The sequence below is a fragment of the Aquarana catesbeiana genome, linkage group LG01 (assembly GCF_042186555.1).
Source record: "Aquarana catesbeiana isolate 2022-GZ linkage group LG01, ASM4218655v1, whole genome shotgun sequence".
Lineage (NCBI taxonomy): Eukaryota > Metazoa > Chordata > Amphibia > Anura > Ranidae > Aquarana > Aquarana catesbeiana.
Window position 1 is genome coordinate 38,420,790 of NC_133324.1, and position 16,779 is coordinate 38,437,568.

Consider the following 16,779-nt stretch of genomic DNA (forward strand, 5'->3'; position numbering starts at 1 on the left):
GAAGGGTGACGGTGACAGGGGATGAATGACGGTAACAGGGGGTAGGTGATGGTGACAGGGAAGGATGACAGTGACAGGGGTAGGTGACGGTGACAGGGATAGGTGACGTTGACAGGGATAGGTGACAGTGACAGGAGGTAGGTGACGGTGACAGGGATGGGGGACAGTGACAGGGGGTAGGTGATGATGACAGGGGTGGATGACGGTGACAGGGGGTGGGTGACGGTGACAAAATTTGTAACAATCTATAACAGTGTCAGGGTGTTGGAGAAGTTGCTGGAAGAGTCTTTTCTTTAAAGATGAAAAGTGTGGGGATTCCTCTGTCCGCTCTGTTTGTGTGGATGAAGCGATCGTTTACTTTTTGTTGTTGTAAAAGAGATCACTTTAAAACCTCCCCATTGAAACAATGTATTCTGGCAGTGAGACTCTCTACTTGCAGAATACATAGATTTGTGTTCTACTAGGCCTCTGCTTTCAGAAAATATATTATGTTCCGGGGGACTTTGAGATAATTTTTTAAACTAAAAATGAAGATTTTTTTATGTGTGCAAAAAAAAAGGGATCTAGAGGGGACAAGGTTAAATCCAGGGGGAAGTTTTTTGTGGAAAGTGTTAAGTGCATTTACACTTTTAATTCAAATTGTTCTGTCACCATTCTTTATACATACCTCAAAACGAATTAAATTCAATAAATTAATACACTGCGCTAAAGACTGTATCCTTTCTAATAAAATATTAATAATATTAATAAATGCTGCTACTTAAAAACCAAACAACTAAAGACATGGATGAGGGAGTTTGGGGTGGAGGAACTTGACTGGCCTGGACAGAGTCCTGACCTCAACACAACAGAACACCTTGGGGATGAATTAGAGAGGAGATTGTAGGTCAGGCCTTCCATCCAACATCAGTGCCTGACCTCAGAAATGCACTTGGAAGAATGGTCAAACATTCCCATAGACACACTACTAAACCTTGTGGACAAGAAGAGTTGAAGCTATTATAGCTGCAAAGGGTGGGCCAAATGAGTTTTGAACCCAAACTGGGATGCCATTACAGTTCATGTGCGTTTAAAGGCAGGCATCCCAATACTTAGGCCAATATATTGTATATTGCTTGTGACACTGAGCATGGCTATGGACTTAGGGCTGGTTCACACCACAGAGATGCAGAGAACATGTGTGGGGCTGCCTGGTGGCTAAGTGGGTAGCAGTTCTGTCTAGCAGCACCTGGGATGTTGGTTCCAATTCCCCAACATGCTAATCCTTGTGTTGAAGTTTATATGTTCTCCCTGTGTGGGTTTCTCACCACAATCCAAAGACATGCTGGAATTTTATTTGTCTCCTGTGGAAATAGGTTCTAATGTAAGAAAGTTAATTTTGGACTTTAGATTGGAAGCTTGTTGCAGCCAGGGACTGATGTTAATGTTTATTAGCACTAATCATGCCCAGGGACTTGGACATTTCAAATTTTAGGGTTTACACTGCACAGGTACATATGCTTTGAAAACTGTTGCTTTGTTTATGTGGATGCAAATGGACTTTGATCTTTGGCCTGTAGTTGGAGATTTGATGCACATAGTCAAGGGCTAAAACAGTTGCGAATACTATTATGTGTTCCTGCTCATCAGGTGCAATCACTTTTGACATACATGAAGAGACAGATTGAAAGATACTGGTGGGCGTGTTCTTCTATTGGGTGGGTCAGTGTGCTAACAATAAAACCTCTCTTATATAAAGGCCTGCAGTAGGGGGGGTTCATTTGGCCTGAGAAGGTCAGGTTTTTTGTGTGATTTGTGGGGGAGAAGGAATGATATTGGGAGATTTGATGAAATTCTTGTGCATTTTTTCAATCAAAAGTGGGTTTATGTGGCCATGCTGTCAATGTTGTGCGTGTATTGTTCCTGTCTGATCATGCAAACATCGTTTGGAAGCATCTGCTGACTTACTCTTTTTGATCTCGTTTAATCGTGTACACCGAAATGCAGCTTCCAGCAGAACATGGTCACCAATGTATGTATGTGTGGATTGTGGGCTGGTGGTGGGTTTTTTTTAATAAGTCTTTTAATATTATGTTGGAATGCTTTGAAGGAATGACTGTTGAGTATGTTTCTATAATCTTGCAGATAAAAATGTGATGTGTTGGCCGTTATACACTGAAATTAAAGCTGTGTCCACTCTAAGGTTTTGTCAAATTTTAGATTGTAAGCTACTATGAGCAGGGCCCTTAAAACCCCATTGCTAAATGTAGCACCATATATCCTGTCCAAATTTTTTTGAAGCTAGTAAATGAATGTAATTTTTTTTGTTTTTCTGCTGGTAAAATAAAAGTACATTATTGAGCTTTGGTGTGGTGTTTTTTTTTTTTTTCTTCTATTTTTTTTCTCTTTAGTTTTTGTGGGTGGTGGTTTTAGGAAAGTGCAATATCTCTTATATTTTATTTCAATATGTATTTGTGCACCAAAAAACTAATCTTTTCATCCTAGTTCACATTGATGCTACTTTGAAATAGCGCTACTTCACTTGAAGTAGCACGATTTCAAAGTCGCAAGGTCAGCATGATTTCAGGTGCTACTGGATAGACATCCGTGTGACTTCATACACAAATGTCTATGGAAGTCGCACCTGAAATCGGCAAAAGTAGTGCAGGAACTACTTTAGCAAATTGGTGCGGTGCCACAAACAAAATGTTGCATCGATTGGAACAGTGCCATTGCTGCCAATAGTCATGCGATTTGATCTCTAAAATTGCATGACAAATCTCTCCAATGTAAACCTAGGCTTCTGCACCCCTGCAAGTTAATGATAAAGGTGGAATCTTTATATATAACAGCTGTGGAGAATTGCAGGTAATGAATTCAGCTGGTGGATAGGCAGTGTTGTATGTGTCAGCTTTAGTTCACATTGGTGCGATTTGACATGTCAAAGCGGTGACAATTGCACTGTTTTAATTGGTGCAACTTTGGGGTGCTATTTGTATTGATATCAGTGCAGAAACATGCACAGATGTCTCTGAAATTCCCCCTGCAGTCGGGACTGACATGCGGGAATGAAAGTGTGTGATTTCAGCTGCACGATTTCCTCCCGCTGCTAACCCAGGGACACCATTTCTTATCGAACGCCTTTAAATATCATAAGTAGAAATACAAATTTGCATATCTGCAAATAAACAAAGATAATAAAATTCTAATAGTGGTTGCGATCAAAAGAGTGTGGTTTCGCCTTCTGACCCAGAAATAAGTCATTGTAATCACAGGAAGTTCCTGTGCTGGTCAGGATCTCCATCTAGGTGGACATGGCGAGGTCCCTCTTTAGCAAAGAGGAGGTGCGGCTCATTTTCTGGATAAGGGTATGATATGCACTTGTACTTAATCAATGCGGGGGTGGATATGGTAGTTAGATTTGGGGTGGGTGGGGTTCATTGATTTGTTTGGCATCCCCACACATTTGCTTCTGGCCCATGTGCACACATCACTTCCTGCATTTGTTCTGCTGATGTAAATGCAAGTATAAATGAGAGCTCCTTTCTATTAAAATATATATGACTTTTTTCACAGTTGGGCGACTTTGGACCTCCGAGTTGCTTGACAAGTTGTACCCCATGATTCTCAATGATAACTAGGGATGGGCCGAACACCCCCCTGTTCGGTTCACAGCAGAACATGCGAACAGACAAAAAATTGTGTGAACACCATTAAAACCGCTTCCCACCCGCCGTACGCCAAAGTGATGCCTGTAGCTACAGACATCATCCAGATATCGCCGGCAAATCTGCACACCATAAGAATGATCATAGCGGCTGTTCTGCCGCTTGATCATTCTTACGGGAGGCGAGAGGGGACGTCCCCCCCTCCCGCCGCCCTCCAGTGCTTGTACCGACTCACCGCTACGATTGGTGAGTCGGTCACAGGATCCGCCAGCCCTGGATGTTTAGCATAGAGATTTCCGGTGGACCAGATGGTTGCCGGAGTCTCTATGATCGTTCGGAGGCCAGGCGTGATGTTATGACGTCATTCCCAGCCTCTGTATTAAAAAAAACGGCGCCGCTTCAGCTGGGAAACGGAGATCGTTTTTTTTTTGTTTCAGGCTTCTAAGCCTAGAGGTGAGATGTGGGGTCTTATTGACCCCACATCTCACTGTAAAGAGCACCTGTCATGGTTATTCCTATTACAAGGGAGGTTTACATTCCTTGTAATAGAAACAAAAGTGATCCAAAAATTTTTTTTGGGAAAAAAAAGTGTCAAGCTAAAATAAAAAAGTAAAATTAACAATAAAAAAATAATTTTTTTTTAAAGCGCCCCTGTCCCCGTGAGCTTGCATGCAGAAGCGAACGCATACATAAGTCCCGCCCACATATGAAAACGGTGTTCAAACCGCACATGTGAGGGAAACATTAGAGCGAAAGCAATAATTTTGGTCCTGGACCTCCTCTGTAACTCAAAACATTTAACCAGTAAAAATTTTTAAAGTGTCGCCTAAGGGGATTTTCAAATAGCGAAGTTTGGCGCCATTCCACGAGCATGTGCAATTTTGAAGCGTGTCATGTTGGGTATCTATTTACCCAGCGTAACTTCATCTTTCACATTATGCAAAAACATTTGGCTAACTTTCTTGTTTTTTTTTTTTTTTTTTAAAGCCCAAAACTGTTTTTTTTCCTAAAAAAACGCATTTGAAAAATTGCTGCACAAATATCGTGCTAGATAAAAAGTTGCAATGACTGCCATTGTATTCTCTAGGGTCTCTGCTAAAAAAACATATATAATGTTTGGGGGTTCTATGTAATTTTCTAGCCAAAAAATTATGATTTTTACATGTAGGAGAGAAATGTCAGAATTGGCCTGGTAGGCAAGTGGTTAAAGTCTATGGGACACGAACATGAATAATCAAAAGTGCTAATTTTAAAGGTTAATATGCAAGTTATTGTCATAAAAAGTGTTTGGGGACCTGGGTCTTGCCCCAGGGGACATGTATCAATGCAAAAGTTTTAAAAATGGCCGTTTTTTCGGAACCAGTGATTTTAATAATGCTTAAAGTGAAACAATAAAAGTGTAATATTCCTTTAAATTTCATACCTGGGGGTGTCTATAGTATGCCTGTAAAGGGGTGCATGTTTCCCGTGTTTAGAACAGTCTGACAGCAAAATGACATTTCAAAGGAAAAAAAGTCATTTAAAAATACTCACAGCTAATAATGAATTGCCGGTCCGACAGCACACATAAAAGTTCATTGATAAAAATGGCATGGGAATTCCCCACAGGGGAACCCCGAACCAAATTTTTTTTTAAAAATGGCGTGGGGGTCCCCCTAAATTCCATACCAGGCCCTTCAGGTCTGGTATGGATATTAAGGGGAACCCCGGCCAAAATTACAAAAAAAATGGCGTGGGGTCCCCCGCAAAATCTATACCAGACCCTTCAGGTCTGGTATGGATTTTAAGGGGAACCCCGCGCCAAAATTAAAAAAAAAATGGCGTAGGGTCCCCCCAAAAATCTATACCAGACCCTTATCCGAACACGCAACCTGGCAGGGAAAAGAGGGGGGGACGAGAGAGTGCCCCCCTACTGAACTGTACCAGGCCACATGCCCTCAACATTGAAAGGGTGCTTTGGGGTAGCCCCCCAAAACACCTTGTCCCCATGTTGATAGGGACAAGGGCCTCATTCCCACAACCCTTGCCCGGTGGTTGTGGGGGTCTGCGGGCGGGGGGCTTATCGGAATCTGGAAGCCCCCTTTAACAAGGGGACCCCCAGATCCTGGCCCTCCCCCCTGTGTGAAATGGTAAGGGGGTACAAAAGTACCCCTATCATTTCACAAAAAAACTGTCAAAAATGTTAAAAATGACAAGAGACAGTTTTTGACAATTCCTTTATTTAAATGCTTCTTCTTTCTTCTATCTTCTATATCTTCTATCTTCTGTCTTCTATCTTCTATATTCCTTCGGTTTCTTCCTCCATCTTCTTCTTCTGGTTCTTCCTCCGGTTTTCTCGTCTGGCATCTTCCTCCGTGGCATCTTGTTCCCCTCTTCTCCTCAGGCTGCTCCGCATCCATGATGGCATGGAGGGAGGCCTCCGCTGTGTGACGCTTCTCCTCTTCTGACGGTTCTTAAATAATGGGGGGGGCACCCGGTGACCCCGCCCCCTCGGATGCACGGGGACTTCCCTGTGGCATTTCCTGTGACGTCAGAGTGGGGCGGGGTCAACTGGTGGCCCCGCCCTCTGTTATTTAAGAACTGTCAGAAGACGAGAAGCATCACACAGCGGGAGCCTCCCTCTATACCATCATGGATGCGGAGCGGCCCGGAGAAGAAGATGAAGAGAAGAAGACGCCGTGGAGGAGATGCTGGGCGAGAACACCGGAGGAAGAACCAGAAGAACCAGAAGAACCAGAAGAAGAAGAAGATGGAGGCAGAAACCGAAGGAAGATAGAAGATAGAAGAAAGAAGATACAAGATAGAAGAAAGAAGAAGCCGGGATCTGGGGGTCCCCTTGTTAAAGGGGGCTTCCAGATTCCAATAAGCCCCCCGTCCGAAGACCCCCACAACCACCGGGCAAGGGTTGTGGGGATGAGGCCCTTGTCCCCATCAACATGGGGACAAGGTGTTTTGAGGGGCTACCCCAAAGCACCCTCCCAATGTTGAGGGCATGTGGCCTGGTACGGTTCAGGAGGGGGGGCGCTCTCTCATCCCCCCCTCTTTTCCTGCAGCCTGCCAGGTTGCGTGCTTGGATAAGGGTCTGGTATGGATTTTGAGGGGGACCCCATACCATTTTTAAAAAAAATTTTGTCCGGGGTTCCCCTTAATATCCATAGCAGACCTGAAGGGCCTGGTATGGAATTCAGGGGGACCCCCCACATCATTTTTTTTTTAATTTTGGTTCGGGGTTCCCCTGTGGGGAATCCCCATGGTGTTTTTATCAATGAACTTTTATGTGTATTGTTGGACCGGCAATTCATTAATAGCCGCGAGTAGTTTTAAATGACTTTTTTTCCTTTCCAATGTCATTTTGCTGTCAGACTGTTCTAAACACGGGAAACATGCGCCCCTTTACAGGCATACTATAGACACCCCCCAGGTACTAAATTTAAAGGAATATTACGCTTTTATTGTTTCACTCAAAGCATTATTAAAATCACTGCTCCCGAAAAAACGGCCGTTTTAAAAAAAAATTGGCATTGATCCATGTCCCCTGGGGCAGGACCCGGGTCCCCAAACACTTTTTATGGCAAAGAACTTGCATATAAGCCTTCAGTGAGAACTTTGGATTTTGCAGGTTCGAGCCCCATTGACTTCCACTATTCCAGCATATGTGATCTGACAGGCATTATTGCCGTAATAGCGCTGCTTTCCATTTGCATTAGCGCTGACTTTCTGAGAGTTGAAGTCTTTCTGGCATTTTTTGAGAGTTATTTTTTGGTACTGCAGGAGAATTTTTTGGCGCTATAGTAAATGACCCCCATTGTAGCGTATAATACTACTTGTAAATGTCAAAATCACTTAAACTTTGTATACAAATATATTAACAAATCAATGAAATGAGAAAAAACAAAATTAAAATGAACAATGTGCAAAATGTAGTGCCTGTAACAGACAATTACAAGAGTTTTAAATGTGAGTGGTTTAATTTTTAATAAATACCATTTTATTGAATTAATGCACTATTGGAAGCCTTCCTTCTTTTCTTGCACACATATGCGGTGTGATGAGATTCATCCATCAGAGGGTGTTATAATCAAGTGATGACTGATTAACAATTAAGCACTTTTGCCTTTTCTTGTTCAATATGTTTATTGAATTTACAATAAAAAGAATAATATAACATTATATTGACATGTACATAAGATTCAGAAATTAAGAAACATTGTCATACAATTGATGATACCATCTCATTTAGATAATACAACAAAGAGCTTAAATATATGCAAAGGAAGTTGAAAAAGAATCAAGAACGCAATCCTATTATTAGAGAGTATAAGACCCTAAGAAGTATAAAAATAAAAATGAAGAGAAAAAAAAAAAAATTCCCTCAGTTATCTGCACATCAGTTGAGTCATGCCTCCAGACCACCCGGCCACCCCAAATGGGATCAAACTGTGGACGAAGGGGGGCATGATCTTAAGATAATGAATTATCAATTTACAGAATAGAGGGAATGTTTGATGAATCTTAGAGTGATTAAGGTAAATATATACGTGTTTTCTTCACGTATAGAGTAAATATAGAATATATACAAAATAAAGTGATATTATAAGAAAAATGAACAATGTATGACTGAAATATCAATACTGGTAAATGATCTCATGTATGAGGATAATAGGATGGAAAGAAAAAAGAAAAAAGAAGAAAAAAGGAAAGGAGAAACAAGGGAAAGATACTGTTAACCACTTGCCGACCGCCTCACGACGATGTACGTCAGCAGAATGGCACGGGCAGGCAGAATCACGTACCTGTACGTGATCTGCCTTACGCGGGCGGGGGGTCCGATTGGACCCCCCGGTGCCCGAGGCGGTTGGCTTTTGTCTGGGGGGAGCGATGAGAGGTGAGGGGGAGACCATCCATTCGTGGCCCCCCTCGCGATCACTCCCAGCCAATCAGCTTCTTCCTCTGCTGCTGTATGCTAAACAGCAGCAAAGGAAATTATGTCATCTCTCCTCGGCTCGGTATTTTCCGTTCCGGCGCCGAGGAGAGAAGACATCAATGTGAGTGCACAACACACTACACACTCAGTAGAAAATGCAAGGCACACAATACACCCCCGACCCCCCCCGATCACCCCCGATCACCCCCCAATCACCCCTCCCCCCCGTCACACTGACACCAAGCAGTTTTTTTTTCTGATTACTGCATTGGTGTCAGTTTGTAACAGTTATGCCCCGTACACACAGTCGGATTTTCCGATGGAAAATGTGTGATAGGACCTTGTTGTTGGAAATTCCGACCATGTGTAGGCTCCATCACACATTTTCCATTGGATTTTCTGACACACAAAGTGTCTGATCGTGTGTACACAAATCCGACGGACAAAGTGCCACGCATGCTCAGAATAAATAAAGGGATGAAAGCTATTGGCCACTGCCCCGTTTATAGTCCCGACGTACGTGTTTTACGTCACCACGTTTAGAACGATCGGATTTTCCGACAACTTTGTGTGACCGTGTGTATGCAAGTTTGAGCCAACATCCGTCGGAAAAAATCCTAGGATTTTGTTGTCGGAATGTCCGAACAAAGTCCGACCGTGTGTACGGGGCATTTGTGGTAGGGCAGTTAGTGTTAGCCCCCTTTAGGTCTAGGGTACCCCCCTAACCCCCCCTAATAAAGGTTTAACCCCTTGATCACCCCCTGTCGCCAGTGTTCGCCGTCAGCATTTTATAGCGTCAGGGACCCCCATATACTACCTAACAAATGTTTTAACCCCTTGATTGCCCCCTAGTTAACCCTTTCACCAGTGATCACCGTATAACTGTTACGGGTGATGCTGGTTAGTTAGTTTATTTTTTATAGTGTCAGGGCACCCGCCGTTTATTACCTAATAAAGGTTTAGCCCCCTGATCTCCCGGCGGTGATATGCGTCGCCCCAGGCAGCATCAGATTAGCGCCAGTACCGCTAACACCCAGGCACGCAGCATACACCTCCCTTAGTGGTATAGTATCTGAACGTATCAATATCTGATCCGATCAGATCTATACTAGCGTCCCCAGCAGTTTAGGGTTCCCAAAAACGCAGTGTTAGTGGGATCAGCCCAGATACCTGCTAGCACCTGCGTTTTGCCCCTCCGCCCGGCCCAGCCCACCCAAGTGCAGTATCGATCGATTACTGTCACTTACAAAACACTAAACGCATAACTGCAGCGTTCTCAGAGTCAGGCATGATCCCTGCGATCGCTAACAGTTTTTTTGGTAGAATTTTGGTGAACTGGCAAGCACCAGCCCCAGGCAGCGTCAGGTTAGCGCCAGTACCGCTAACACCCACGCATGCACCGTACACCTCCCTTAGTGGTATAGTATCTGAACGGATCAATATCTGATCCGATCAGATCTATACTAGCGTCCCCAGCAGTTTAGGGTTCCCAAAAATGCAGTGTTAGCGGGATCAGCCCAGATACCTGCTAGCACCTGCGTTTTGCCCCTCCGCCCGGCCCAGCCCAGCCCACCCAAGTGCAGTATTGATTGATCACTGTCACTTACAAAACACTAAACGCATAACTGCAGCGTTCGCACAGTCAGGCCTGATCCCTGCGATCGCTAACAGTTTTTTTTGGTAGCGTTTTGGTGAACTGGCAAGCTCCAGCGGCCTAGTACACCCCGGTCATAGTCAAACCAGCACTGCAGTAACACTTGGTGACGTGGCGAGTCCCATAAGTGCAGTTCAAGCTGGTGAGGTGGCAAGCACAAGTAGTGTCCCGCTGCCACCAAGAAGAAGACAAACACAGGCCCGTCGTGCCCATAATGCCCTTCCTGCTGCATTCGTCAATCCTAATTGGGAACCCACCGCTTCTGCAGCACTCGTACTTCCCCCATTCACATCTCCAACCAAATGCAAAATGAGAAAACTAGCTAAATGGGACTTTAAATGAGGACATTTGAGAAAATGTACCTCCATCCCCAAAATGTATACAATAAAAGGAAAAAAGGGGGGTTTTGGGACTTTGCGACATTAGACATGCAGCGACATGAGACATGAGCTTTAATGCTATTCACATTAACAACCTCCCTATATCTCCATGTTATTATGCCGTTTGGATTTCACCAATTATCTTTATGATACTGTGAAGACACACAACTATTAGCTTGAATCCAATTTTTACCTCACCATTGCGATCCACATCGTGCTGATTTGTTGCTGGGTTACTTTGTTATTCTGGATCAGCTTTATGGAACATGTACTTGTATGTTTTACTATATGATTATGTGTATATGCAGGCTATTTTTTCACCAATATGGTCCACTCATCAGACATTACTGATATTATGATGCAGCTACATGCAAATAGTAGTCTGATGACTGTGTATTATGGTACCATTATGACTATAATAGGCTGCCATACCATCATGCTGTTATATGACGTTTTAATACTATGTATTTGACCATCCAATAAAGCTTCCTTGATTTCTTCTACTTGACTGTCCACTAACTTGTTACTATGCAACACGATGCGGTCGCATATATGGTGCACTCATTAGATATTCTTTCTAGTACTATGTTGTGTTCCCTTCCTAGCTGCATGTCTCATTTAAAGTCCCAAATAGGGATGAGCCGAACACCCCCCTGTTCGGTTCGCACCAGAACATGCGAACAGGAAAAAAGTTCGTTCGAACACGCGAACACCGTTAAAGTCTATGGGACACGAACATGAATAATCAAAAGTGCTAATTTTAAAGGCTAATATGCAAGTTATTGTCATAAAAAGTGTTTGGGGATCCGGGTCCTGCCCCAGGGGACATGGATCAATGCAAAAAAAAGTTTTAAAAACGGCCGTTTTTTCAGGAGCAGTGATTTTAATAATGCTTAAAGTCAAACAATAAAAGTGTAATATCCCTTTAAATTTCGTACCTGGGGGGTGTCTATAGTATGCCTGTAAAGGGGCGCATGTTTCCTGTGTTTAGAACAGTCTGACAGCAAAATGACATTTTGAAGGAAAAAACTCATTTAAAACTACCCGCGGCTATTGCATTGCCGCCAATACACATAGAAGTTCATTGATAAAAACGGCATGGGAATTCCCCAAAGGGGAACCCCGAACCAAAATTAAAAAAAAAAAATGACGTGGGAGTCCCCCTAAATTCCATACCAGGCCCTTCAGGTCTGGTATGGATATTAAGGGGAACCCTGGCCAAAATAAAAAAAAAAAAATGACGTGGGGTTCCCCCTAAATTCCATATCAGACCCTTCAGGTCTGGTATGGATTTTAAGGGGAACCCCGTGCCAAAAAAAAAAAAAAAACGGCGTGGGGTCCCCCCAAAAATCCATACCAGACCCTTATCCGAGCACGCAACCTGGCAGGCCGCAGGGAAAGAGGGGGGGACGAGAGTGCGGCCCCCCCTCCCTCCTGAACCGTACCAGGCCACATGCCCTCAACATTGGGAGGGTGCTTTGGGGTAGCCCCCCAAAACACCTTGTCCCCATGTTGATGAGGACAAGGGCCTCATCCCCACAACCCTGGCCGGTGGTTGTGGGGGTCTGCGGGCGGGGGGCTTATCGGAATCTGGAAGCCCCCTTTAACAAGGTGACCCCCAGATCCCGGCCCCCCCCCTGTGTGAAATGGTAAGGGGGTACCATTTCACGAAAAAAGTGTCAAAAATGTTAAAAATGACAAGAGACAGTTTTTGACAATTCCTTTATTTAAATGCTTCTTCTTTCTTCTATCTTCCTTCATCTTCTGGTTCTTCTGGCTCTTCTGGTTCTTCCTCCGGCGTTCTCGTCCAGCATCTCCTCCGCGGCGTCTTCTATCTTCTTCTCCACGGGCCGCTCCGCACCCATGGCATGGGGGGAGGCTCCCGCTCTTCTCTTCTTCTTTTCTTCTCTTCTTCTCTTCTTCATTTTCTTCTCCGGGCCGCTCTGCAGTCCATGCTGGCATGGAGGGAGGCTCCCGCTGTGTGACGGCGCTCCTCGTCTGACAGTTCTTAAATAACGGGGGCGGGGCCACCCGGTGACCCCGCCCCCCTCTTACGCACGGGACATGACGGGACTTCCCTGTGGCATTCCCCGTGACGTCACAGGGAAGTCCCGTCAAGTCACCGTGCGTCAGAGGGGGGTGGGGTCACCGGGTGGCCCCGCCCCCCGTTGTTTAAGAACTGTCAGACGAGGAGCGCCGTCACACAGCGGGAGCCTCCCTCCATGCCAGCATGGATTGCGGAGCAGCCCGGAGAAGAAAATGAAGAAGAGAAGAAGAGAAGAAGAGAAGAAGAGAAGAAAAGAAGAAGAGAAGAGCGGGAGCCTCCCCCCAATGCCATGGGTGCAGAGCGGCCCGAGGAGAAGAAGATAGAAGACGCCTCGGAGGAGATGCTGGACGAGAACGCCGGAGGAAGAACCAGAAGAGCCAGAAGAACCAGAAGAACCAGAAGATGAAGGAAGATAGAAGAAAGAAGAAGCATTTAAATAAAGGAATTGTCAAAAACTGTCTCTTGTCATTTTTAACATTTTTAACAGTTTTTTAGTGAAATGGTAGGGGTAAGAACCCTCTTACCATTTCACACGGGGGGGGCCGGGATCTGGGGGTCCCCTTGTTAAAGGGGGCTTCCAGATTCCGATAAGCCCCCCGCCCGCAGACCCCCACAACCACCGGCCAGGGTTGTGGGGATGAGGCCCTTGTCCTCATCAACATGGGGACAAGGTGTTTTGGGGGGCTACCCCAAAGCACCCTCCCAATGTTGAGGGCATGTGGCCTGGTACAGTTCAGGAGGGGGGGCGCACTCTCGTCCCCCCTCTTTTCCTGCGGCCTGCCAGGTTGCGTGCTCGGATAAGGGTCTGGTATGGATTTTTGGGGGGACCCCACGCCGTTTTTTTTTTTTTTTTTTTGGCGCGGGGCTCCCCTTAAAATCCATACCAGACCTGAAGGGTCTGATATGGAATTTAGGGGGAACCCCACGTCATTTTTTTTTTTTAATTTTGGCCGGGGTTCCCCTTAATATCCATATCAGACTTGAAGGGCCTGGTATGGAATTTAGGGGGACTCCCACGTCATTTTTTTTTTTTAATCTTGGTTCGGGGTTCCCCTTTGGGGAATTCCCATGCCGTTTTTATCAATGAACTTCTATGTGTATTGTCGGCAATGCAATAGCCGCGGGTAGTTTTAAATGAGTTTTTTCCTTCAAAATGTCATTTTGCTGTCAGACTATTCTAAACACAGGAAACATGCGCCCCTTTACAGGCATACTATAGACACCCCCCAGGTACGAAATTTAAAGGGATATTACACTTTTATTGATTGACTTTAAGCATTATTAAAATCACTGCTCCTGAAAAAACGGCCGTTTTTAAAACTTTTTTTTGCATTGATCCATGTCCCCTGGGGCAGGACCCAGGTCCCCAAACACTTTTTATGACAATAACTTGCATATTAGCCTTTAAAATTAGCACTTTTGATTTCTCCCATAGACTTTTAAAGGGTGTTCCGCGGCATTCGAATTTGCCGCGAACACCCCAAATTGTTCGCTGTTCGGCGAACTTGCGAACAGCCAATGTTCGAGTCGAACATGAGTTCGACTCGAACTCGAAGCTCATCCCTAGTCCCAAAACCCCCCTTTTTTCCTTTTGTTGTATACATTTTGGGGATGGAGGTACTATTTCTCAAATGTCCTCATTTAAAGTCCCATTTAGCTAGTTTTCTCGTTTTCAAATGACCAGGGATGGATACATGCATGCTACCTTATGTATATTATATACAATGGTGATATCCAGTGTAAGTGCTATATAGGCTTGCTATTTTTTTTGTTTCTTATTTTATTAAGGTTTTAATTATATTGTGGATAGGATCTTATGTTTTTTCATTATAATAATTCTTATCATTTTGGCATCTTCCATTATCAGTACCTATATGATTTAAAATATATTTTTTTGTTATAGTTCTATTTTTGGGGCCTCTCCAGGGACAGGCACTTATCTTTGACCATTATCATTATTTTTAAACCTGATTCGCTTTCACACCCCTGCAGACAATACCCTGTGGAGGGGGTGTGGTCGGCCTCTGAGTGTTGTTGCCTGCCGGGGTTCGCAATCCCGGGAGCTGCAATGCGTGCTGTGAACCCTCCCCTTCCCCCCCTCGTCCATGTGACGCGAGGGTTGGGGCAGTTGTCCTACCACGCATCGATGCCACGCCCCCAGTGCCTTGCATGTGACGTCGTTCTTGGACGGCATCATGCTGACACTGTTGCGTTCTACATCCAAGCGTCTATAAGAAGCGCCAGCTGCGGGGCGGTTTCGTGTTCGGCTCTGACGGCTGGCTCCCTTCTCTATTTAGTCGCCCACGTGGCGTTGGCGGGTACCTATTGGTGGCTTTCTGGGATACTTGCTCTTCCTAGCTAGACACACATTCCCTGAAAACACTTCCTACCGGTGGCTATTCAGATGTCATTTGGTGTCTGGGGATTCACAGGTATTATTATGGCTACGTTTTACCTTTACTATTGCGGCTACCAATACCCTCCCCCCCCCTTTGTTTTTGGTATAGGCTTACCTATTGAAACTTTACCTCTTTTTACTACTTTTTCCTTGGAATGGTCATTACATTATTATCTACCTGTACATATCCACTCTCTCTTTTGTCCCCCTACATTTCAAAACATCATAACTTCTATACTCTTTGGTTCACGTTGGTATCCACTTATATTCATTCAATGATAATTATTTTATCTCACCTTTGCCCTATTACACAGTCACATTTAGCAATTTTATATTTATTTTTTATAGGTTATGAACATGCGGTCACAACGTTTTAAGCTCTTCACAAACACCAGTTGCCCTCTAGGTGCCGCCTCAGCTCCCGGGATTGTGTACATATACATCCCTGACAGGTTCACACCCTCGATGCCCTCCACCCACCCACATAGGTTTTTTGTAAGTAATTTACTATGGTCCAAAGCTACCACTGCTACTTTAAGATCTTATTACAAAAAACCTTCTCTTGCCTGTCCTGTGGTCAACCCCTAAACATCTCCCTATATTTATATCTTTTTTATAGATAGCTACGTTGCATCTGCTCCTGAAGATTGGAAAGATCCATGAAACGCGTCAAGCTTTTAGATGCTATTCACATTAACAACCTCCCTATAAGGTTGTAATTTGTTATTATGCCGTTTGGATTACACCAATTATCATTATGATACTGTGAAGACACACAACTATTAGCTTGAATCCAATTTTTACCTCACCATTGCGATCCACATCGTGCTGCTTTGTTGCTGGGTTACTTTGTTATTCTGGATCAGCTTTATGGAACATGTACTTGTATGTTTTACTATATGATTATGTGTATATGCAGGCTATTTTGTCACCAATATGGTCCACTCATCAGACATTACTGATATTATGATGCAGCTACATGCAAATAGTAGTCTGATGACAGTGTATTATGGTACCATTATGACTATAATAGGCTGCCATACCATCATGCTGTTATATGACGTTTTAATACTATGTATTTGACCATCCAATAAAGCTTCCTTGATTTATTATACTTGACTGTCCACTAACTTGTTACTATGCAACACGATGCGGTCGCATATATGGTACACTCATTAGATATTCTTTCTAGTACTATGTTGTGTTCCCTTCCTAGCTGCATGTCTCATTTAAAGTCCCAAAACCCCCCTTTTTTCCTTTTGTTCCAACCAAATGCAGTCGGCTGCATGAGAGGCATTTTCTTTATGTCCTCCTTAACATCCCTACCCAATGAACCCCCCCAAAAAGATGTCGTGCCTGCAGCAAGCGCAGATATATTGCGTGACACCCGCTATTATTGTCCCTCCTTTCCTGACAATCCTGGTCTTTGCATTGGTGAATGTTTTGAACACTACCATGCACTAGTTGAGTATTAGCGTAGGGTACAGACTAGACACACTTTCACAGGGTCTCCCAAGATGCCATCGCATTTTGAGAGACCCGTACCTGGAACCAGTTACAGTTATAAAAGTTACAGTTATAAAAAAAAGTGTAAAAAAAAAAAAAAAAAAAACTAAAAAATATATAAAATAAAAAAAAAATAGTTGTCATTTTCTATTCTCTCTCTATTGTTCTGCTCTTTTTTACTGTATTCTATTCTGCAATGTTTTATTGTTCTTGTTATTATGTT

At 44.0% G+C, this 16,779-nt stretch overlaps 1 protein-coding gene across 1 annotated transcript in view; it reads left to right on the forward strand.

Annotated features, from left to right (window-relative positions):
• Window positions 1-16,779, forward strand: part of LOC141124861 (vomeronasal type-2 receptor 26-like) — a 167,204-nt gene that overhangs the window by 768 nt on the left and 149,657 nt on the right. The window lies entirely within an intron of this gene.